The sequence below is a fragment of the Marmota monax genome, unplaced genomic scaffold (assembly GCF_021218885.2).
Source record: "Marmota monax isolate L192 unplaced genomic scaffold, Marmota_monax_Labrador192_F-V1.1 WCK01_AAM20220418_F8-fsc00100, whole genome shotgun sequence".
Taxonomy (NCBI): domain Eukaryota; kingdom Metazoa; phylum Chordata; class Mammalia; order Rodentia; family Sciuridae; genus Marmota; species Marmota monax.
The window spans coordinates 5,013,267-5,038,458 of record NW_026693872.1 but is presented as its reverse complement, the minus strand read 5'-3'; the positions used below and the strand labels follow the sequence as shown (position 1 = coordinate 5,038,458).

Genomic DNA, 25,192 nt, shown 5'->3' with positions numbered 1-25,192 from the left:
TACCACTGAGATAAACCCCATCCCTTTTTATAGTTTTAATTTTGAGATAGGCTTGCTAAGTTGCCCAGGCTGGTCTTAAACTCCTGGGCTCAAGTGATGTCCCATCCCAGCTTTTGGGGTAGCAGGGACCACAGGTGCTCACCACCATTTCTAGCAATGGGACAGGTTCTTAACTGATGGAGTGGTAAAGAGAAGCATGTTTTGAATACATACATCTGGCACTCACTCTGGGAAATTCTGATTCTGGGTGGACTCAGCAGTTCTTAAAAATTCCTCAAGGGCTGGGGGTGTTCTTTAAGCAACACGGTGTGTTTAGTTCACTTCACTTTAGTGATAAAGTGCTTACCTATCATGTGTGAGGCCTTGGACTGTTCTTGATACCATTCTGCCTTGAACTATATATTTTCCAAGCTAAGCAACCAATAATGTGAGAACAACTTTGTGTATAACAGCTCACATTAGAACATAATTAAATGAGGGAAACTGTCAAGGAAATTTCCTGCTGCTTTGTGCTTTATTCAAATTGGTACAGTTGGATTCTAGGGTTTGTGTCACTGAGACCCACGTTTAGAGAGCTGGATTTGTAATAGTATTAATGTTGTTTACAAATATTCTAGTTTTCTGCCCTTCTCATCCTTGGTAGAAGTGTACTTGCCTGCCTTGTTGAAGTAGGTAGCTCATGTGGCATTGCTGTGGCCAATGATTGTTTTTACCTCTGGCCTGGCTACTGACAATGTTTAAAATAGTGGTTATACAGTCAGCCCAGGTTCTTGAGTGACCACAATTGAGCAGTTACTCTGCAGTCCCAAGTAGTTCTGTAGCATGAGTAAGAAACACACCTGCGTTGCTTAAAGAAACTGAAATGAGTTACTGCAGTACTAGTCTGTGTCACTATCTGAAAGGATACAGGATTCTGGCATAAGTTTATGACAGTATGAAATTTAATGGTGACTAATGTAAACCCATTAACTACAGTTGAAAAGTTAAAATTGTACAGAGTAGCAGATCTGGTTCAGATATTAATGTGCATTTTTCTCTTTTCTAGTCTGAGAGTCTCCTTGGAATTACTGTGTTCATTGTTTCTGAGGGTGGACACAGTGTGTAGATGTTAAAGCAAGCAGCCACAGTCATTTCACCACCTTGAGGAAAGCTGGTCTTCATAAGTGGAAGCAGATGATTCTGAAGGCAGAGCAAAGAGGGAAAAAATATGGATCATGGATGATACCACTGAGTTGTTGGAGCAACCAACCCTGATTCCTATCATAACATTCCAGTGATAGAGGTCAATACATCACTTATTGTTTAGGCCAATTTGTGATGCATTTTGTGGAAGATACAAAGATATACTTCACAGATTCTCTTTCAAGGAAGCAGAATAATAGGCTGGTCCTTTTTGCCTGACAAGGAGGTTACACTCCCATGGGCAATACTTACACTAGGGCTCCCTCCCAAGATGCCTGCAGATTCTTTGGACCTGAATAACAGTTTAACTTCTTCCTCTGAATAATTCTACTTCCTCCCCATTTCCATATCATGATCTGCTGGAAAATCCAATCTCTGACAAGTTTTCTGCACATCAGGCAAAAGAATTCTGAGATTCCATGAGATACTTTGAACCCAGTTTTATCTAGAGGAAAGAAAATGCACTCACAATCTTTCTAATTTTAACTCTGTATTACGGAAATTTTCAAGCATATGCAATATATAGATTATAATTAAACAATGATATAATAAATAACAAATATTTATCATTTGTTACCCTCCCACATTATTTTAAAATAATCCCTAGACAATATATAATTCTTTTCATAAATACTATAGTGCATCAGTGTTTTCTTTGAAATGGAATGAAATGCCACTATTTTTCTCCATTCACCTCCCAATCTAACCCTTATTTATTGTCTCATCATTTCTTCCTTTCCCCACTACTACAGTTTTTTTTTAATGAAGTGTTTCAATAGGAAAAGGGTCAGGGGCAGTAATAGTAAGGAATGGAAGAGCCCGGAACTAATCATGGAATCCATTCATTCTTTGATTCACTAAGCAAACATTTTAGACTTACTGTTACTGGGGCCCAGGCCAGAGGCCTGAATCTGGGGTCCTGACTAACTGTACTTAAGTCACCAACCCACATCAGAAATAAGAGAAAGGTGATATAAAAATGAAAAACAAATTTCATGACCATTTGACCCAAACTGGGAAGGCAGCTAATCTGCCTTTGCCCATACTACAGGACTACAATTCATAGGAACCAACACCCAGGAAATACACATAGGTAGATTCAGCCAGGCTGTGTGATCAAGAAACATAATTCTAGATCTTTGACTTTTGTTGCATACTTCTGGCACCAGGCTGGGGTTTTGGGGGTCACTTTCAGCTCTCATTCTCAGCCTGAAATGATCACCCATAGGAAGCTAGGATAGAGAAAATAGCTTAACTAACAGGTTAGCAGGAAATGGTAATGACTGAGGAAAAAAAATTAGGGGGTTCTTTGAAAATTTCTAATTTTAAATGAGCCCCATTACATTATCATCTCCCAAAGTCTTAGGGACACTCAAGTTTTGTCAATATAGGTGGCTGTTCAGATAGGTGCCACAGTGCTGTCTTTCATCAGATCAACCAGAGGGAGTGGGGGGGGGGAGAAGAAGAAGAAGGAAAGAAAAGTAAAAAGGAAGGAAAAGAAACAAGAAATAAAGTTTAAAAGAGAGAATCCCTCACCACCTGCCATTAGAAGTAGTATCGTGCATTTTTTTTTCTACTGGACAGAACACTACAAAATTTGTCCAAGTAATTCCTTGAAAAGAATATTGAGGCCAAGATAGGTAAACTGACTTGCTTAAGGTCATAGGCTAGTTAATATTTATTTATTTTAAGGAATTGGTCACAAAATTGTGGAGGCTAGCAGTCCAAAATCTGAAGAGTAGGCAAACAAAGTGGACTCATAAGAGATGATCTTGCAACTTGAGTTCAAAGGCTGTTTGGAGGCAGAATTCCAATTTCCTCGGGGAACCTACCTTTTTTTTTTTTTTTAAGACCTTTAACTGATTGAATGAGGCCCACTCAAATTATGGAGGATTATCTGCTTTATTTAAAGTCTACTGACTAAAATGTTAGTCCCATCTAAAAAATAACTTTACAGAAACATCTAGAGTAATGTTTGATTAAATATTTGGGTACTGTGGCCTTGGCAAGTTCACATAAAAATCAACTATCACAGAAGACAGAGAATAAGACCTTCAGTATATGCAGATGAGGAGAAAAATAACTCAGTTCTTAATATGCTATTGCTTCCTTGCTATCTGGAAAAGGTGTGGTACCATGGATGAAGTTTGAATGCCATTGAAAGAATGGACTTTAGGAACTGTGACATTTTCAAGTCCTAATTTCCTTATTTAAAGACTGGATAATAAGCCGGTTGTGGTGGTGCACACCTGTAATCCCAGTGGCTTTGGAGGCTGAGGCAGGAGGATTGCAGTTTCAAAGCCAGCCTCAGCAAAAGCAAGGCGCTAAGCAACTCAGTTAGACTCTGTCTCTAAATAAAATACAAAATAGGGCTGGGGATGTGGCTCAGTGGTTGAGTGTTCCTGAGTTCAATCCCCAGTACCTGCCCTCAAAAAAAGACTAGATAATAAGAAACACAAGGTCACACAGTTTAGTCTCCAAGTCTGTTATACTCAAATAAACTTTTAGACCTATGTAAATTGTGCCTGCTTCAAACTCTTAAAAGCGTAGTGTGAATGATTTAAAATTTGATTAAAACATCAGATTTTCATTTAAAATTAGTTATGTTGATAGCAAAGGATGGGGAAACATCATTGGTTGAATGAAGAAACTAGGTGTAACATGGAACTGAATTATTTTTCCATTAAGAGGTCTGATTCCCTTATCAGACAGGAATATCCTCGAAGGCAAGGGATTAATTTATTCATTTTTGTATCCATAATGCCTGGCTGAATGCCTTATTTGAATAAATACATAAATGGAATTAGGAGGCTGAGATCCTAGAACTGACTACCACTGGCTAACTTTATGACTTTGGGCAAATTACTGAATTTGTATAATTCATAAATTTACTAAAAATACCACTAATGCATTTAATGATAGAATTGGAAGAAACTTCAAATTTTATCTGTTCCAAATATATTCTATGGGTCTATGGGATTTACTGGTTCATTTGGACCACAGACCCATTACCAGTTTTTTAATGATAATAGTAATAATTGCTATGAAGTTTTGTAATATTCCCTAAAGCAAAGGTTGAATAGTTAATTTTTTTCCAATTAAAAGAAGTTTAAATGAAATTTTTCCATGTAATTGGCAAGGCATTTGCAGTTTATGTTTACCTTCTAGAGCTCCTGGGATCAGTTACTTATTCCTGTGCAGTCAGTTAAAATTGCAGATAGAGATCACACATTACCAAACGCTTCTGGGTCAGTATGAGAAGTTTGCCAGGGGAGGGATGTCTTAGAAATAAACCCAGCAGTGCCCACACCAGAGCATTCTAAGGATCATCAGAATTGTGAGGCATCTGCTAGGTTACACTGGCCATCTCTCTCCTAGACTGGGGTTGTTTCTAATCCTTTGCACTTAAGAGCAATGACCTCAAAAGCTAATCTGCTTTTACCATACTAACACTTCGAGGCACATTTTGGAAAGGGGGAGAGGTGGTGAGCATTATAAAGCTCTACTTCCGATCCTAGCATTGTCATTAATAGTGTGACTTTCAGTTGCTTTTCTGGATCCAATTCTCCTTACCTGCAAAGGCAAGAGGTTGACTAAAAGAAGTCCTTTTTTTTTTTCCCCATAAATTTTTGTCCTAAGGATAAATTCTCAGTTCAACTGGCCTCGCGCGCGCGTGCGTGCGTGTGTGTGTTTTCTTTCCTTCTATAAGGAAATTTATTGAGTGCCTCCACTCCTCGAGAGCAGGGCCTGGGTTTTATTCATCTCTCCCTCAGTACCTATCACAGTGCTTTCAAGTAGGGTTAAAGTTGGTTACTATACACGAATTTATCTATGGAGATGTTCACAGTTCCAATGGGAAGGTACTAGGCAACATCAATTAATCACGGAATTAAAAACCGGTTTTCAACTTCCTGCCACTTATGTAATACAATAGCACAGAACCGAAAGAACGTTACCAGTTCATAGCTACGAGTGCTTTTAATATACTAGTGCTTTCATGTATCACCTCAAGTAATACACACAACAGTCCTAGGTTGCAGGCACGGGTTCTACGTTTCGCACAGGTGTAGAGGTGTTAAGTAACTTGTCCAGGTAACTAACACCGTTAGAAGTGAATCAGGTAGCACTTAATCGCAGACAGTGCAACCGAAGATCCCGGCTCCCCGGGTAGGAAAATGAGAAAACACACACACAAGAATAATCTTCGAATTTCTCGCAGAGGTCTGGCTGCTCTGTGGAAGACTGATGAATTCACGCAGGGGAAAGTGGCTAAGTCGCTGCAGAAGGCAGGCCATATAAGCTGCCAAACAAGTGCGAGTCGGGGGAGGCAGGGGAGAAAGAAGAAAAAAAGGAAGACGGAAAAAAAAGGAAAGATGAAAAAGTACTTCTCCGGGTTGGATCACACCGGCAGAGGGTAGGCAATCAGGAAAACAGAAATCTACAAGTAAGATCTGGCAAGCGCCGGGATCGCGCAAGAACCGAGGAACAGGTCGGAAGTGACGCTTACCAGCGGAATTGAGTGCCTAGCTAGACAGCGGGCCGGGGCGGAAGTTCTGCCGGATGTGACGTATCGGAAGTTACTCCTGGAGGAGACACCTGGTTGCAGAAGGCGACGTAATGGGCGGGGCGGGGCGTCTATGGTGTCTGGGAGCTATGGATCCCCTGCAGGTAACCTTCGGGCGGGAACTGAACCCGGGCGGAGGTGGGAACTGGGGTCGATGTCTTGGGTCGCTCCTGACCCTGGGCTTGGGCAGAGAGTTCTCACATTAGGTAGTGATTGCAGGAAGGCTCCTTGAAGAGACTCCCTGAATGGATGGGAATACAGAAAACTCTTTGGAACTGGATCGTGGGGTCGAGGTCTTTGACGGTCTTCTACTCTTCTAGGAATCGGTGGGTCCTGACCTAAGGTCGTGGTGGAGAGATGGAGTCTGGGCACTGAGATGAGCTAACGTAGGGCTCACTTATCACCTACCCCGACCCGTTATGGAAGTAGGGGACAAGGACTTCTTTTCGTCTCTGAATTCGTAGGACAGTGCCTTGCCAGTTGTAGGTGTCCATAGACGCTATCAGAGGAATAAATTAATTACTGGATTAAAGAACCCGATTCTGGTTTAGCGGGACAACTTCTACCATACCTCAGTATCCCTACCTCTGAATGTAGACATGATTCCAGTTTTCTTACTAACCGGTAATTTGTGAGTATGCTGGTGTAAGAGACATACAGGACATTGTTATTTTGTTTTGTTAGAATTAGGGAAATTTACACATGTGCATTAATACTTTTCTCCGAGTGGAGAGGATAAGGCAACTATTTAGCTTCCTTCGGGTTTCTTTACTTTTCTGGAAGGACTTTTCAGAAATTGATCCCAGGGAGGTCATAAAATGATAAGCTACAGTTGGATCACTGAACTGCTAATGGGTATCTTAAGTGCTTTCTTTTCATCAATATAAGCTAATTTCCTTTTTGTTAATATTTTCTGAAGTTGGGGTACTAGATGTAAATGAGAATTATTTTTATAACTAAAATGGAAATAGGAACTTATAAAAATCCAAAGGTTTCACCAGGTGTATACACATAAGAAACAGTTGTAGGAGGTCCCAGAAGAATGAATCCCTGAAGATTATTTTCCTTGTAAAAAGTGCCTTCAGTGTCATGAAGAGAAGCATGTACCTGAAAATCAAGTACTGTAACCAGATTTTTGTTGTTGTTAAATAGAATAAAATGCAGATGACACACAGGCTAGATGATGAGATCTGGGCATGAATCACTGTCTAGCTGCAGTCCCAGTGAGGTGTTTGTGTGTATGGAATAGCTAGTGAAATGTAGCTCTTGAGAAGTTCCAGAATCCTATAATTAGATTGGTGAGAATTGTGTAGAAACCCAGAATTTATGCCGTATTGTTGATTGTTTGTGTTGTATGTGTATGTAGTTTGCTTTTGTACTTTTTACAAAAAAAGAATTAGCATTTTTAGATTTGAAACCTAAGATGTTCTTAAAATAGGTTAAAAACCCCCAAAGTAGACATGTAACTACATAATTACTATAATTAAATTTTACAAGTTTTTCTATCTTTAAATCTTTTTCTGATTTCTCAAAGGGTTGGTATGGAAATCATCCCCATCTTTGAAGGCTGTTACTGTGGTGCCTTGTTTACAATACATATAAATGTGATGTATAGCAGTGTTTTGAGATCCTCTAAGTTAAGTTAATATTGTCTTAGTCTAATTTTGCCACCTCAATTTGCTGTTCAATGTTATGTCCACTAAACTTTCCACATCTGAGTGTTTAGTAGTATAACTATTATTCATGATGGATTGGCATCCAAGTAGTAACTTAGGTATGTGCATTGACATTCTTGAGGTTTTCAGTTTTTACAGAGCACTGATATCTATGGACTCTAACATGGACTTCATTTAAAGAAACCCACGGACCATTAATGGACAAAAACATGAATCAATTTGTATTGTGGCATTCAAATCCTAGCACTTTGGGAGAGGTAAGTTATTGACTGTGATATATGTTAGGTGAGATAGTAGAGTAGCCCTGGATGGGCCAAGGAAATTTCAGGATTGTAATTAAAAAATATAGACCTGAATACCTATGTTTTTTAGTCAGCACCTTCCCAAGAGAGGTTTGTTTTGTATGTATGAGGCAATTACTATATCTTTGTCAAGTTGATCAGAAATTAAAGAGATTGACCAACTATGTTGTATCTGGAAGATTATTTCTCTGCTTTCTTTTATGGGGGAAGTGGGATCTCCTTTCAACACTTTAGAGCCTGGTAGAAATAAATAAATTTGCAGGCACCCTGTATAAATTAAGCCTCAGTCATTTAAATCATGTTGCTTCCAAGTTCAGCTATCTAACAGTATATGTCTCAAATCTGCTGATCAGTTGTGCCTTAAGTTTAAGTAACAGGTCCAAAAAATGTCTTTTTTTGTTGTTGTTTATCTTGCTTTATTTATGCTATTTTCTTTTCATTTGTTTCTCCTTTGTCTTTTTCTCTCTCATGATTCATTCTCCCAGCCTTTAAAGCTTCACCTTTTTCTACTTTATGTCCTATAATTCATTAGTTTGTTTATTTTCAAAACCTTAAATTCTAACTTTGTGTGATAATAATTGGCACCTTAATCACTAAGCATTTAACTTGTAGTTTTTCTGGCCTCCTTTGTAGGTATTCTGGCTTCTTGTTTAGAATTTGTCATTCTAATAGCAGGTATTACTTCTCTTAGGGATTCATGTTCATGTGTATTTGTACTTGGACATAAAAATTCCAAAGATATTAATCACCATATTGTTTGAAATTAAAAAGCAAAATAAAACTAGAAATAATATAGACATGCTTCAACAGATGTCTGGTTAAATAAATGCTTTCACACAGTATTGTAATTTACAGCTATTAGGAAGAATGAAGTGGATCCAGATATGCAGATATGGAAAATTCTAAGACACATTGTTAAGTGAGAAAAAAATATATATATATAGGCTGGGTGGGGCCGAGGCAGGAGGATTACAAATTTGAGATCATCCTCAGCAATTTAGTGAGACCCTCAGCAACTTAGCAAGATCCTGTCTGAAAATATAAAGGACTGAGGCTGTAGCTAAGTGGCAAAGAGGCCCTGGGCTCAATCCCTAGTACCATAAATAAATAAATAAATAAATAAATAAATAATAGATAAAAGGAAGCTGTATGTTTAGTATGTTTCTATTTGTGTTTTATTTTTATTTTGAGACAGGGTTATGGTAAGGCTGAGGATGGCCTCAAACTTGTGATCCTCCTGCCTTAACCTCCCCAGTCACTAGGATTACATGCATGTTCTGCCACCCCACTTGGCTTTCATTTGTGTTTTAAAGAAGCATTTATTTTAAGCCAGGCATGTAATTCTAACTTCTTGAGAGGCTGAGGCAGGAAGATCCCAAGTTTGATGCAGCCTGGGCAACTTAGCAAGACTCTGTCAAAAGAAAAAAAAAAGCATATAGAAAATCTCTTCAAATATATATAAGGAGTTATAAATAGAATTCCTGGAGAAATGAGATGAGCAGTCTAGAATAGGAAGAAGACTAACATTTTTTTAATGTATGCTTTTTTTCTGGTGGATTAAATTCTTTACTCGAGCATATTCTTATTTTAATGAGATTCAGAAACAAGCAGCAAGGCCTTGGGATAATTTAATAAATGTGAGAGCCTATTACTATTCTGTATGACTTTCTGTTCTTATAATTATTTGCACTATTTAAAAGGAGAAGGATTATATGGTGCATTAAGGTTTTTTAGAGCTGCAAGGAAGATTTGGTGATATTATAATAGGTTTTAAACCTTGACATTAGAGTTTACTATTAATGAAAACTTACAGAATACTGAGTACTTAGTTGCTGCTGAATTCAATATTCCTGTACAGTATATAGCATGTCGATAACCTGATCAAGTGATGTGGTAGTTGTTTGCAAGCTACCTTTGTATTGCTTTGGCATGGTTCTTCTGAGCTTCTCGGTTTTGCCGAATGGAGTGGACTTTGTTTTATTTGAATTGCTCTTTACATACTCTATTTTTTTTTTTTTTAAACTGGGGAAGAGGCTAGGAATTAAACACAGGGCCTTGCACATGCTAGGTGGGTGCTCTACTACTAAGCTATATCCCCAGCCCCTGGATTCCCAATTGTTTAAACAAGTCTTACAGTTATTAGTTCACTTTGTTCTTGATGCTTAGAAATGGTAAGGGATTCCAAAAAATGGATTGTTCTCAGTTAGTAAAACCAGAAAGACAATTTGGATATACATGCATAATCTCATTTGATTTTACTTTGATTTGGCTGATTATTTGCCCTGGACTCAGCAGAAATGTCTGGTGACTTTTACTCCTCTAGGCACCTTTCTTACAAACCTTTATTGTGAGACATTTTGTAATAACAGTAATGGGTGATAAAATTAACTATATAAAAATAAAAAATCTTCATTTCATTAGTAAAGGGATTTTATTCAAAAGTCAGTTGAAATGGGTTACATACCTATATGATACCACTGATTTTTTTTAATCTTGTTCAAATCATGATGAAGGTCACTAATCTAGGGACTGAGCCATGATGAACAGAACAGGTTATGATATGTCAGGTATTTATTTATATTTGTGGATCTGGAGATAAAACCCAGAGCCTTGTTTATGTTAAGCAATTACTCTGCCACTGAGCTAAATCTCCATCCCTGGCTATTATATTATTTGTTTTTTAAAATACCTTCATTTTATTTATTTATTTTTATGTGGTACTGAGGATCAAACCCAGTGCTCTACCACTGAACTACAACCCAGACCATATATATATATATATATATATAATTTTTTTAATGGGGTTTTACTTTATTCCCCAGGCTGGTCTTAAAGACCTGGGCTCAAGCAATTCTCCTGTCTTAGCCTACTGAGGAGATGGGACTACAGGTGTGCATATTTTATACCATACTTTCGAGAATTTTGGGTATAGTCATCTCTGTTAAATGATGCTTTGTTTCTGAAAATCCTTGGAACTAATCACTGTGGTCACAAAGGAAAAAAAATCACTGATGATAGATTGTGGTGAAGGTGACATAGAAAAGAAAGAGATGAACACATAAGTTACATGTGGAGAACATAAAATTGAGGAAGATGCCTGTATGTGTGTATGTGCATACACTTTGATATATGATAATTATATTACATATTTAATATATATAAAACTTTATGGAAAACCAGAAATTCCAGATTGAAAGTTAATGCAACAAGAAAAAAAGTCAATATTTTGAGGCCTCAGATCTGGGCCTGTGGTGAGCTAATTCATAATCTTGAGAGTAGTTTAAAGTATTTTGAAAGTTTTAAGGTCATGCACAAGGTCCAAGTAATAGGAAGGCAGACAAAAGCCTGAGGGTAAGAAAATGAAAATATAAGATAAGGTGTAAGGTATCTTTAAGATTCTGTTTCGTGGTAACTGTTTTGAGAGGGAAAAAAATTCAAAAATTATTGCTTTTCAATTTGATTTAAACTACGTCTATAAGCCTTTCCTAGCATTCAGTTGTGTAGAGCCAAGATTAAACACCTGTGAACCCACAGAACATTAATATACACAAACTGATTTCATTACTAAAATTGCCCTGATGAATAAAAGAACTTTTAAAATTAATTTTGTGATTATATAAAGGGACAGCTGTGATAATCTACATCAAGGGGACTGGAACTGTTTTTTCAGGAAATAGAAGACTTTGGAAAAGTGGGGAAACTTCATAGGAAGTATATTTGTTCTGTTATTTGAGTCCAAAATTAGTCCTGGAGAAGATATAGAACTGGTCAGGAGTGGAACAGATTGTGTGGAGAGAGAGGGAACTCTAGGTCCTTAGAGTTGCTTAAACAGAGTTTGACCATCAGGAATGTTATAAGGGGTGAGGATTCTCATTGTATGGGACAATGTACTAGATTATTTTGATGGTCCCTTTCAAATCCTAAAGTTTCTTTTATAGTGCAATAAACTGATTTATTATAGATAAGTTTATATTCTGTTACCCTATTATTACTTAAGTAACTACCTGAATTTCTTAATTTTTCTGTGCCTTGGTTTCTTCATTTATTATCCCCATATTCACAACTGTCTAATTCTTGCAATTGTGAAGATTAAATGAATTAATCTGCACAAAGTATATATAGCAGATTATAGACTCAGCAAATATTAGCTGCTATTATTTTTATTAACATTTTTTAAAAGCTTAAATGTTTCTTGGGGAAAAGGCAAGTTTATAGGAGCATATTTTTAAAAAAGGTTACAGTGAACAAAAAGTTAAGATAATGAAATTAAAATCCTCTCTAAAAAGAGTAAAGTGGGGGGTGGGGATTGAACAGATGCTGGCATTCCTCTCAGGGCATAGGCTGTATAATTATTTCCTGAGCTAGAATTTCAGATCGCTATAACTGTTCTTTGATTACATTGTACTCATGTTTACAATATTTTTGCTGTTTTTCATTCGAACCTTGCAAAGTGGTCAGAATTTTTCCATTTGAAGATTTGTTACTTTTATTCATCATTCAAAAAAAAGTTTTCCAACCATAATATTCCTACTTCAACTTCTTTCTCTATTCCACAAAATCAACTTCATTTTATACTGTCTCTTCCAACAAGCCTTTTGGCTGTGCTTTCAGAGATCAAAAGCTCTAAGACAGTCTGATACTTTGGATAATGATCAAAGAGATTCAAGAAATTATTAAATCATTTTTATCTGACTACTGCCTCTACATGAGTCTGTAAGAATTTCAAATTCTGTTGCAATTTGTAGTGAAGAACATTAATCAAAGAGATAAGTCAATGAATATATTTTGTATACTATGGCTTTTTAAAATAGTTTTTTTTCATTCTTTCAGCATTGTATCTAGTGATCTGATTAATTATTGACTAAAGAACTTTTAAATTTCCCTTTTTAAAAACAATCATTAGACTTGCTAGCAGAATTTGTGTGTGTGTGTGTGTTTTGTTTTCAAGCATCAAGTACCAAGTTTTTGAAGACCATGACCCACCATACCATCATTATGCATTCAAGAGTTGAGTATGAATAACCACATCAAGATTTAGATCCTCTTCAAAAGCTTCAAGTGTCATCTGCATTAAAGCTCTCCATTGAACCCTCCACAAAAATAAAAGCTGAAAGGGACCCAACTCCATTAATATACTTTAAAAAATATCCCTTTCTCTGACTTCAGTTTCCTTGACCATTAGGGTCTTTCATATTGCTTATGTTCCTTTAGACAAGAGCCAACAAAATGGTGCATTCCAAAAAATATGTTCTGTGGCCATAAGTTTTTCTTGGTAGGACAGAATAAACTTGGCATAATAAGTTTGGAATTAGGTCTTTTATTGTAGCCTACAAAAAGTTGGATCAAGAATGTGAAAATGAGAATTAAATGTTAAAAATATTTGAGGTTAGTAGAGCATATGCTTTGCATGAGTAAGGCCTGGATTCAATCCCCAGCATCAAAAACGAAAACAAAAAACCTCCCATATATTTATGAGGTTGGATTATACTCTGTGTTCTAGAGAAAAGAGCCCCCAACCTGAAATTTGATGGTTTTTATTCTATCTCTGCCTTCACCTCTTACTAGCTATATGATAATTGGGAAAGTCATTTAACTGACATTATCTTCATTATCTGTAAAGGAACCTGGTATTTTCCCTGCCTACCTCACAGGGTTGTTGTGAGGTTCAAATGAAATAATATACATAAAAAAGACAATAAAATGTGCAATACAGATGTAGGGACATGTGTTACATGATTGCAAATCATTCTTTCTGCTCTTTGGCCTGGGAAGGTAGGTGATTTAAACACAAATTGAAAGCATGTATTATGTCCAAGCTGGATATGTGGAAATAAGGCTACATTAAACTTTTTTCTCCCTCTGAATACTTAGAATACTCTTATGGGCTAATTCTAAAAAGGAGAAGACTACAAATTTCCCTCAAATTATAAATTGGCATTGATAATGTTCTAAAGTAATTAAGGGTTGTAATATATTAGCAATTTACAATGTCCATTTACTAAATTGTGACCAGCATTTTTTAAAAATGAAGAACATAGAGTAGAATATTTCACAATGCCTCCCGCATAGGAAGAGTAAATATTGTTTTAGTTATATGTATGTTTGAATGTGTGTATAGTTGGTTATTAAATAAAATGATATTTTTCTTGTGAGTTGCAATTGCAGTTCTTCAGTTCTTAAAGAATAACTGTAGTACTAATGCCTTTCTACACGTTTGAATTCTCAGAATATTCAGCATCTCTTTTTAAAAATTTTTTTAATATTTATTTTTTTAAGTGTAGATGGACACAACACAATGCCTTTATTTTTTATGTGGTGCTGAGGATCGAATCCTGGTTCTGCCTGTGCTAGGCGAGCGCTCTACTGCTGAGCCACAACCCCAGCCCCAGCATCTCTTTTCATAACGTATTGCTATTTGTGATGAAGGAATTGATAGTATCAATTTAACATTTAGTTTAACTGAAATACTTTTTAACTTCATAGTAAAGATAAATCTCACAGGCTTTGATACTATTTATACTGACACCCAGACTGTTAGAGCATTTATGTGATTAGTTCAACTTCTACTAGTGGAAAGATTGTGTTAAATTTGTTTAAAAAACTTTTATCTTTCTGGTCTCATGGTAAATAAACTCCCAGTTTTGTTTAGCATTGTTTGAGGACTAACTGGAGAGAGACTATAGAGGATACAGTTAGCATGACTGGGAATTTGATGGTCTCTAAAAGAGAAAATGCAGTTTTTTTCTTTCTCTGAGTAACTGAGTTTATCTTTAGATTAATTATTTAAGATCAGTAAGTCTCTGGTGTTAACTTATTCAGTCATTTCCTTTAAAAACATATCTATCTCCTTAGTGATTTCATTGGTTAGGAATAGGTGACTTTTGCAGTACTATTCAACAATAGGAAATGGCTTCTTCCTCTAAGGGTTGTACTTTCCAATTCATTGATGAGGCAGAATTCTTTATTTATTTACTGAAGTGCTATATTTGGTACCCTGAGGTTGCTTAAACTTGGATAAAAGGTTGTACAAAGTACTGATTTTCTCTGCTTAAGAATATTATAAAGGTACAGAGTACTGATTTTCTCAAGTTTAAAAATTATGTAAATGTATAGTGTTAGCAATGTGGATCAGGAGATTTAATGTAGAATCTAATTGCTTCATTTTTCCAGAACAGTAATAACCAAGCTTCTTTCATTGGTGGAGACAGAACAAATTGCACATATTTTGCAAATTAAGTATTATGTGTACAATAATTTGCAGTTGTGACATAAAGACTTATAACCATACATAATTGACTTTTTGTTGTTCTTCCCCCTACCTCTCCACTTACACTCACATCAAAAATCACATTGATGGTGCTACCTCTCCATATAGAAAATATTAGTACCTATGCCAAAGTTTAAGAAATGTAATTAGGCAACTTCAGCCTTCTGTGACCTTCTTCCTCAACCCTCATGAATTTAATCTGTCATCAAATTCTCTTTTAAAAAATATTTTTTAGTTGTAGATGGACACAATACCTTTATTTTATTTCTTTATGTTTATATGTTGCTGAGAATTGAACCCAGTGCTTCACACAGTATAGGCAAATGCTCTACCACTAAGCTACATCTGTAACCCCTCAAATTCTCTTTTCTACCTCCTAAATATCTTTCAGACTACCTCTTTGTTCTCTTTCTGTTCTCACTTCTACACCCTTATTCTATTGTCAATTTTGCCTGCACTTCCACAATATCTTTTGACTGGTCTTCTATATTCACTTTTCCCTACTCCAATATAATTGCTTTTAGAGTAATCTTTTAAAAGTACAACTCTAATCTTTTTTGTCCCCTAATATAATTATTATTATTATTTGTGTGTGTGCTAGGGATTGAACCCAGGGTTGCTCCACCACTGAGCTATATCCATTTACCTTTTTATTTTTTATTTTGAGATAGGCTCTCAGCTTTGTATTTGATATACCTTATACCTGGAATGCTCTTATCCTAGATATCTATGTATCCTTCATCTTTTCCAGGTTATTTAGGAGATATTATATATCTATATCTATCTATCTATCTATTCTATCTATCTATCTATCTATCTGATATATGTGTGAGTGCCACCTTCTCAATAAGACCTTCTCTGAGTATCTTAATTATATGGTATCCCTGTTTTCCTTCTCTGCTGTATTTTTCTCCATGGTAGTTACTATCTGGCTCTTCATCATTATTTCCCCCAGGACCAAGAACAGGTGCTGACACAGTAGGCACTTAGAACATATTTATTCAATATATGAATTTAACCTGTATTCATAGATGTGCATATTTGGGACAATGGGACCTGTAACTCAAATTATGAGAGTTAAATGTTTCAAAATGTTTTTGTAAAGGCTAGTTAACTAAATTTATATACTTGGTCTAAAGAATAGTTGAAATGTCTTCCAAAAACATTTATAGTGCAATGGAAGGAAGACATAAAGAGAAAAAAACAGACTATAATAGTAATATTAAAGTGGGTAGAGTTAATGTGCAGAAAGTCCTGCATAGTGGCAAAAGGCAGGTTGTAGGGCTGGGGTTGTGGCTCAGTGGTAGAGTGCACGCCTAGCACCTGGGAGGCCCTGGGTTCAGTTCTTAGCACCACATAAAAATAAATAAAATAAAGGTATTGTGTTCAACTACAACTAAGAAATAAATATTAAAAAAAGGGCAGGTTGTAAGTTTGCCTCATTATAGAGCTTGCTCAGAAGTAATTATTGCTCAGAATGATGATTGGTCTGGAATCATGAACTTTGTCCTGTGGCATGGGTCACAAATACTTGAGTCACAAACTCTAAAAACCTATTTAACTATAAGAGATTGTGAAATTCCTTTCCTAGAAAAAACTTGCTTTCTGTATTTGGAAATTACCTATTGGCATAAAATATACACAGTGGGTCCATTGTAACAAATCTGCAATATCTAAGAGATGGCAGTTGTGGTTATCAGCCTCTGCTTATGTCATGTGGAGGATGTTTCCAAGGTTGATTCAAATTTAGTAACTGGATGTTTTTGAAAGTCAGCTGTCAAAGATACCAACCATCACATAACTGCTCTAGTTTCTCCTACTCTGATCATAAAATAGTATGAAAGTCCAATAGTTGTGCCTGCCTCTTTTTTTTTTTTTTTTTTTTTTGATACTGGGAATTGAACCCAGGGGCATTTTTACCACTGAACTACACCCCAGCCCTTCTTATTTTTTTAATTTTGAGACAGGGTTTCATTACTAAGGTTCTCAAAAAGTTGCTGAGGCTGGCCTCAAACTTTCAATCCTACCTCATCCTCCTGAGTAGCTGTGATTATAGGCAATTACAGGTGTTCACCACCACACCCAGTTCCTGACTTCTTTTTGAGGTAGATAATTAACTACTTAGAAATAGGATCTTATATAGTCAACAGCTGAATTGGGGAGGACAAATGAAAGGGGGTGAATTAGGCTTTTAGAAATCTCTCACCTATTTAATAACCTAAATCAGAGCTATCTGATGTGTGTGTATAAAGTTAAATGGGACATTTACATATAACACATGTCTTTCTGTTCATGGTATGGATATTTTCTTAATTCTATTTTGTCTTTTTTATCATTTAAAATAAAATATGAAAATTGTGTTGATACCTGCAGGCCAGAGATAAATAAGCAGGGCATGCTGAGATGATTTGCAGGATTGTAGATGAACTCTGCTGAACTTTCTAAGCAAAACTGGTATTTTGAATAAAGATGAGAATATTTAGCTATAACATTTATAACACATGTTAGCTTTTTCCATAGAAGATATGCTAGCTCTTACATGATTTTTTTTCTTTGATGTGGAGATAAACAGTACTTTTTGAAGTGAATTGTCTGCCTTGCCCCATTCTTTAGCTTTGAAAGAGAAGAACTAAACCAACAGTAGACTTTTAGGAAAATACTGTAGTGTGTGTGTGTGTGTGTGTGTGTGTGTGTATAAATTTATGTTTCACATATTTCAAGGAGAAGAAATGAGGACATGCTGGGTGTCTCAAGTGAATGTGAGACTAACAATGATCTTAATACTCCACAAAGTCATAAATTTACTTGAACCCATTAGAGATTTGAGGTCACAAGGCAATCAAATGATCTGAAATTCCAGAGAGACAAGCTCTTCTGAGTAGATATGGGACACAGGAACTTTGTTATCTTTGACAGAGCACAGAAAAGACAGCCACCAAAAGAGTGAATAAGAAGAAAGCAGCTAAGATTTTAATGAGTTTTTAAATACTCACTATGGACTAGAATAATACTTTTGAATCACTCCCCAGACAAAAGGAGAGTGTCTTAGTCCATTTTCTGATACTATAAGAGAATACTTGAGACCGAGTAATTTATAAAAGAAAGGTTTATTTAGCTCACAGTTCTGGAGACTGAAAGTCCAAGATTGGGCAACCCTATCTGAGGAGGGTCTTGTGCTGTGTCAATGCAGTGGAAAAGCAAAAGACAAGCAAGCAGGCATGTACAGAATAGACAAAACACAAGGGGCTGCCTAACTTTGTAAAAACCCACTGCCATTGGTTACTAAGCCATTAGGTTACTAAGTCATTCTGGCAAGAGTTAACTACCCATGTCCTTGAGAAAGGCTTTAATCCCTTTAATCCCTTGCCACTCCCCTCCCATCCTCCAGGGACTGAACCCAGGGGGCGCTCTACCATTGAGCTGCGTCCCTACCTCCTTTAAAATTTTTTTTCTTTTGAGACAGGGTCATGCTGTGTTGCTGAGGCTGGCCTCAAATTTGCAGTTCTCCTGCCTCAGCCTCCAGAGTCACTGAGATTACAGGCATGTGCCACTATACCCAGCTCATTAGTCCTTCTTAATGACCTATTTATATTTACCTCTTACCACCACCTCTTAACACACAGTTAAGAGAATCCTGTCAACATGATTTGGGGGCAAAGAGCAAACTGTATTCAAACCATAGAAGGAAGTCTCCATTCACTGCATTAGTTTTCTAAGGCTGCCAAAACAAAGTACCATAAACTGTAACAGCACAACACAACAGAATTTTAGTATTACAGTTCTGGAGGCTAGAATCTTAAACCAAGGAGTTGGCAGGGCCATGTTCTCCCTGAGGATCTAGGGGAAAATATGACCCATGCTTTTCTCTAAACTTCTGGTGCTTGCTGCTGGTCCTGGGCAGCCTTTGGTTTGTGGCAGCATAAATCTAATGTCCCCCTCCATCTTCACATTGCTATGTTCCCTATTGTCTGTGTCTCTGTTCTCTCCCTGCCTGATTCCCCCCTACCACACACCCCGGCCTCATGGCCATCTTAACCATTTTTAAGTATTCAGTACACTGGTGTTAATTCTATGCACATTGTGGAGAAACAGATCTCAAACTTGTTCAACTTGCAAAACTGAAATTCCCTACCTTTTGAACAACTCCCTTTTACTCCTCCCCCAAAGCCTTGGCAAAGACCATTCTGTTTTCTATTTCTAAGAATTTGACTGCTTTCGATACCTCATGTAAGTGGAATTGTGCAGTATTTGTCTTTTTGCATAATCTAGACCTTTTCTCCAATTTTTTAGGTTACCTTTTCACCCTGTTGATCATTTCCTTTGCTGCACAGAAATTTATAAGTTTGATATAGTCCCATTTGTCTATTTTTGGTTTTATTACCTGTACAAATTACTACCAAGAAATTATTGTCAAATACAACATTATGAAGCTTTCCCCTCGAGGTTTTTCCTAGGATTTTTTTTTATGGTTTCAGATCTTACAGTTAGGTCTTTAATCCATTTTGAATTATTTTTTGTATGTTGTACATGGTAAGGGCCCAATTTTATTCTTGTGCATGTGTATATTTAGTTTTCTCAACACCATTTATTGAAGACTCTCCTTTCCCTATTGTACAGCCTCAGCACCCTTATTAAAGATCATTTGTCCATATATTATTAGGCTTTATTTCTAGGATCTCTGTGCTGTGCTATTGGATGATGTATATTTATTCCAATCCTATATTGTTCTGATTACTGTAGTTCTAGTAATATGTCTTGAAGTCTGGCTATATGAGGCCTCTGGCTTTGTTTTTATATCAAGATTGCTTGGGCTATTTTGGGTTCCTTTTAGCTTCCATTTGAATTTTAGAATGTCTCCCCCATTTCTGCCAAAAAATGCCACTGGATATGGATAGGGATTACATTGAATCTGTAGATCATTTTGAGTGGTATGGACTTTTTTATAATATAAAGTCTTCTGTTACCTGAAGATCAGATATCTTCCCATTATTTGTGTCATCTTCGGTTTATTTCAGAAATGTTTTGTAGTTTTCATCATACAGGTCTTTTGCTTCCTTTGTTAAATTTATTCCTAATTATTTTATTCTTTTTGATATCACTGTAAATAGGATAATTCTCTGAGTTTCTTTGTTTGGGTTGTTCATTGTTAGTGTGTAGGAACACAATTGATTTTTGTTTATTAACTTCATACTCTGCAACTTTGCTTGCTGAATTAATTTGTAAGTTCTAATAGTTCTTTTGTGAAATCTTTAGTGGTTTCTACATATGAGATCATGTCAACTGTGGACAAAAATAATTTTACTTCTTCCTTTCCAATTTGAATGGCTTCTATTTCTTTTTCTTGCCTAATTGCTCTGGCTTGAACTTCTAGTACTATGTTGAATAGAAGTGGTGAGAGTGGGTGTCCTTGTCTTACTCCTGATATTAGAGGGAAAGCTTATAGTTTTTCACTATGGTCTATATTGTTACCAGTAGGCTTTCCATATATGGCCTTTACCATATTGAGGTAATGTGTTACTATTACTAGTTTGTTGAGTGTTTTTTTTTCCCCTAATCATAAAAATGTGCTGAAGTTTGTCAAATGCTGTTTTTGCATCAATTGAGATTATTGTGTGGTTTTGGCCTTCTTTGTGCTAATGTGTTGTATTCCATTGATTTTTTAATGAATCATCCTTGTATTCCAGAAATAAATCCTACTTGATTATGGTGTATAATTATTTTAATGTGCTATTGAATTCAGGTTGCCAGTACTTTTTCGAGGATTTTTACATTAATATTTATCAGAGATATTGGCTTCTAGTTTTCTTGTGGTGTGTGTCTCTGATTTCAGTATCAGGGTGATTCTAGTCTTATAAAATGTGTTTGAAAGTGTTTCTTTTTTTAATTTTGGAAGAGTTTGAGAAGAATTGATTTAAGTATTTTGTAGACTCTCTAATTAAGCCACTTGGTTCTGTACTTTATTTTTTTGTGAGATTTTTGATTACTGATCCAATCTCCTTACTAGTAATACATATTTTCATATTTTAAAATTGTTTCATATTTGAGTCATGGCAGTTTGTATTCTAAAAATGTATCCATTTTTTCTAAGTTATCTAATGTGTTGGTGAATAATTTTTTCTGCTTGTTCTATGGTCTTTTAAATTTCTGTAGCATCAGATATACTATCTTCTCTTTTGTTTCTAATTTTTGTTATTTGGATCTTCTCTATATTTTCCCCTTAATCTAGCTAAGGCTTTGTCAATTTTGTTCATCTTCTCAAGAAAAATCAGTGCTTAGTTTCATTGACTTTTTTTTTCATATTCTTTTTCTATTTATTCCTGCTCTAGTTTTTATTATTTTCTTCATACTACCAGCTTTGGGTTTAATTTGTCATTCTTTTTCTAATTTCTTGATATAAAAGGTCAGATTGTTGATTTGAGACTTTTCTTTTTTGTTAAGGTAGACACATATCCCTAAAATCTTTTTGCTGTGCTGATTTTGTTGCATATTATAAGTTTTTGTATGTTGTGTTTTGTTTTCATTTTTTCTCAAAATGTCTTCTAATTTCCCTTGTGATTTCTTCTTTTGCCTGCCACTCTTTCAGCATTGTTTATTTTCCACATTACGTAAGTTTTCTTTTTGTTGTTGATTTCTAGTTTCATTCCATTGTTGTTGGAAATGATACTTGGCATAATTTCAGTCTTATGAAATTTCTTAAGACATGTTTTATGGCCTAACATATGATCTAGTCAAGAAAATATTCCATGTGTGCCTGAGAAGAATGTATTCTTCATGTTGTTGGGTCTAATATTCCGAATTTATCTATTAGTTTCAATTATCTTATAGTGTCAAGTCCTCTGTTTTCTTATTAATCTTCTGTCATGTGGTTCTTTATCCATTGTCAATAGTGGGGTGTTGAAATCTCATAGTATATCATTATGTGACTGTTTCTCCTTTTGTGTCTTTCAGAAATGTTTGTTTAATGTTTGTTTAATATGCTATATTTAGGTACAGACATGTTTATAATTGTTATATCTTCCAGATGGATTCAACTTCTAAATATTATATATGTCTTTCTTTGTCTCATGACAGTTTTTTACTTAAAGTCTATTTTGTCTGATATTAGTGTGGCCATCCCTGGTCCCTTTTGGTTATATTTGCATGGAATATATTTTTCCCTTTTGTAGAATTCTATCCTATATGTGTCTTTAAATCTAAAATGAATCTCTTATAAACAGCATATAGTTTGATTTAAAAAAAAATCCAGTTATCCACTCTATTTCTTTTATTGAAATTTTAATCTATTTAAAGTAATTGCTGATAGGGAAGAACTTAATACCGTTTTGTTAATTGTGTTCCGTATGTCTTCACTAACTTTTTGTGAAGACGTCCTTTGATTGCTTTCTATTCTCTTTGATGTCTTTATAGGTATTTTCTTTGTGTTTACAATGGAGGTTACATAAAATATCTTGTTGTTTTAACAATTGGTTTTAAACTGAGAAAACAATTTCAATAACATATAGAAACTCTTCTCCTTGGCATTAACTCCCTACTTCATGTTATTGATATCACAATTACATATTTTGTATCTATGAACATATCTTTTAAAATCGATGCCATAATTAAAAGTGATTTATATACTGCCATTACAGGAATATAGTATTCCTTATTTGTCTATATAATTTACCTTTAACTAAGAACTTTGTTTTCATATGCTTTTGTGTTGCTGTCTAGTGTCCTTTCATTTCAATTTGAGGCATTTCTTTTTATATTTCTTGTAAAATGGGTTGAATGATCATGAACTACCTCAGTTTTTACTTCTCTGGAAAGGGTTTTTTTTCCTTTCATTTTTGAAGGACTCTTTTGCTTCATGTAATATTCCGGATGGCAGGGATTTTTGTTTGTGATTTGGAATTTTGAATATATCATCCCACTCCCTCTTGGCCTCAAATGTTTTTACTGAGAAATCCACTAATAATCCTATAGGAGCTCTCTTGTGTGTGACAAGTTGTTTTCCTCTTGCTGCTTTCAAGGTTGTTTGTCTGTGTGTGTGTGTGTGTGTGTGTGTGTTGCTGGGGATTGAACCCATGTCCTTGTGCATGTGAGGCAAGCACTCTATCAACTGTAGCTTCAGCCCACCCCTAAGTTCTTTAAATGTTTGTTACCTTTCTTCATTCTATTTTCTTTTTATTCCTCTTGCTTAATAACCTTAAATGATCTGTTATTAAGTTTGATGACTTTTTATTCTGTTTGATCAGATCTGCTATTGAAACTAGTCTCTAGTGAATTTTTCAATTCAGTTATATTCTTCAGTTAAATAATTTCTGTTTGATTTTTTGAAATAATTTTTATCTCTTGTGTTGAAATCTTAATTTGGCTCGTGAATCATTCACCTGATTTTATTTAGTTGTCTGTGTCTTCTTGTAGCGCATTGAGTTTAAGACAATATTTTGAATTGTTTGTTAATTCATAAACCTCCATTTATTTAGGATTGGTTTCTTGAGATTCATTTTTTTTTTCCTTTGATTGAACCATTTTCCCCTCTTGTATGCCTTGGGTTTTTATTTTTTTAGTTGTAAAGGAACAAAATATTTTACTTAATATTTTTTAATTAAACCCAGTGCCTCACATGTGTGAGGCAAGCGCTCTGCCACTGAGATACAACACCAGCCCTGCCTTGGGTTTTTTTGTTTGGTTGGTTTCATTTTGATTTGTGTGTGTGTGTGTGTGTGTGTGTGTGTGTGTGTGTGTGTTTTTCCTGGTTTGTTTGTTTTAGCGGGGGCTGATATTTACACATTTGAAAAAAAGCCAGACACCTTTTCCAGTCTTATGGGCTGGCTTCATACAGAGAAGATCTTAACTAATCAGCCCAGCTAGAGAGTTTTAGAACCCCTCAAACCTTTTATGGGGATGCATCTTCTCTGAGCTGTGCACATAATTTTTCAATTAGAGAGCTTTGTGGGTTTCTGTTCATTAACTTGTAGTGATATGTTGCTCCCTCTGGTGTGTTTCTATGGTATTGCATCTTCTCTGGTGCTCCAACAAGCTCCTTAAAGCTTTCTTTTTTTCTCACCATCTCCTAGGCATCCAAAGTTCCCAATTCTGTCGGCACTCCAAGTCAGGCTTGATAGAAACCAGTCCTACAGACATTCCCCTGAAAATCTGGGAAATTGGACAACTTTCTTCTCTTTTCTTTCCCTTTAGAGGGAGAAGTCAGGGTTGGGCATTTTCTCCTAATTGCTCTAAGGTCTGCCAACTTCTATCTGTTTGTACTATAGATTTTTAGGGGCTATATCTAAATTTAACTGCTAAGCTCTCTCCTGTTTTCAGTGGCCTCCAAGCATCCAGAGTATGCTGACTCTATCAGTGCTCCAGCTCAGGCAAGATGGAAGCCATTCCCTTGGACAATCCCTCCAAAAACTAAAACTTTGGATGCATGTTCAACTCCTTGAGTTGTGTGTTTACTTCCATTTTTAAAAAGTTAGGCTGGCTTGTGGGGAGGGCCATTGCAGAAATGACTTTTCATACCTCTTTCGGTGTGGCTGCTCTTGGCTTTTGCCGCAGTCTGGCTGGGCACACAATCACGAGCCACCACACAGCTTGTAGATTCAAACAGCAACTCTTTATTCCTGAACTCACATCAGCCGTCTACAATCACGTTCTGGGGAGATCCACGTTCTCTGCCCAAATCCACATCCACTGGTCTTCTATCTCCCAAAAAATACTGTCTGAATCCCGTGAGAACTCAAGGGGAACTCAGGCAGCAGGATACGCCCTATTCCCAGCAGGAATAATCTTAAACCTGGAACGCCCTAAACCCGATTATCCTAAACCGGGAACACCCTAATCCCGGATCCGCCCTGGTCCTTGAGCAAGGTCACCTAACTGCAATGTCACTGCAAAATGTCCTATTTCCATGAGTCCTTCCACTAAGCAACATGGGGTACGCTGGCAAGGAAATTGTCATACCTACTTGGCTTATGGCTCCCAGCAGCTTTGAGCTTGCATGGGATTCCTGTGACTTCTTTTTTTTTAATATTTATTTTTTAGTTGGACACAATATCTTTATTTATTTATTTTTATGTGATGCTGAGGATCAAACCCAGGGCCTCGCAAGTGCTAAGCAAGAGCTCTACCGCTGAGCCACAACCCCAGCCCCTCTTGTGACTTCTTAACTGGGGAGTTCTTCTGCGGCTTTTTCAACCATATATTACTAAGTTGG

The 25,192-nt window shown here is 36.1% G+C and overlaps 1 protein-coding gene and 1 long non-coding RNA gene across 2 annotated transcripts in view; one reads left to right on the top strand and one right to left on the bottom strand.

Annotated features, from left to right (window-relative positions):
• Window positions 1-919: 919 nt before the first annotated feature.
• Window positions 920-5,781, bottom strand: LOC124105473 (uncharacterized). The gene is made up of 2 exons (XR_006855736.1): window positions 5,690-5,781; window positions 920-1,179 (listed from the first exon to the last, which is right to left on the bottom strand). It is a non-coding gene; the product is annotated as an uncharacterized LOC124105473 (long non-coding RNA).
• Window positions 5,731-25,192, top strand: part of Map3k13 (mitogen-activated protein kinase kinase kinase 13) — a 166,421-nt gene continuing 146,959 nt past the window's right edge. The window contains exons 1-2 of the mRNA XM_046462653.2: window positions 5,731-5,850; window positions 7,552-7,679. The gene's annotated coding sequence lies outside the window, so the exon portion shown is untranslated. The remainder of the gene's footprint in view (window positions 5,851-7,551; window positions 7,680-25,192) is intronic.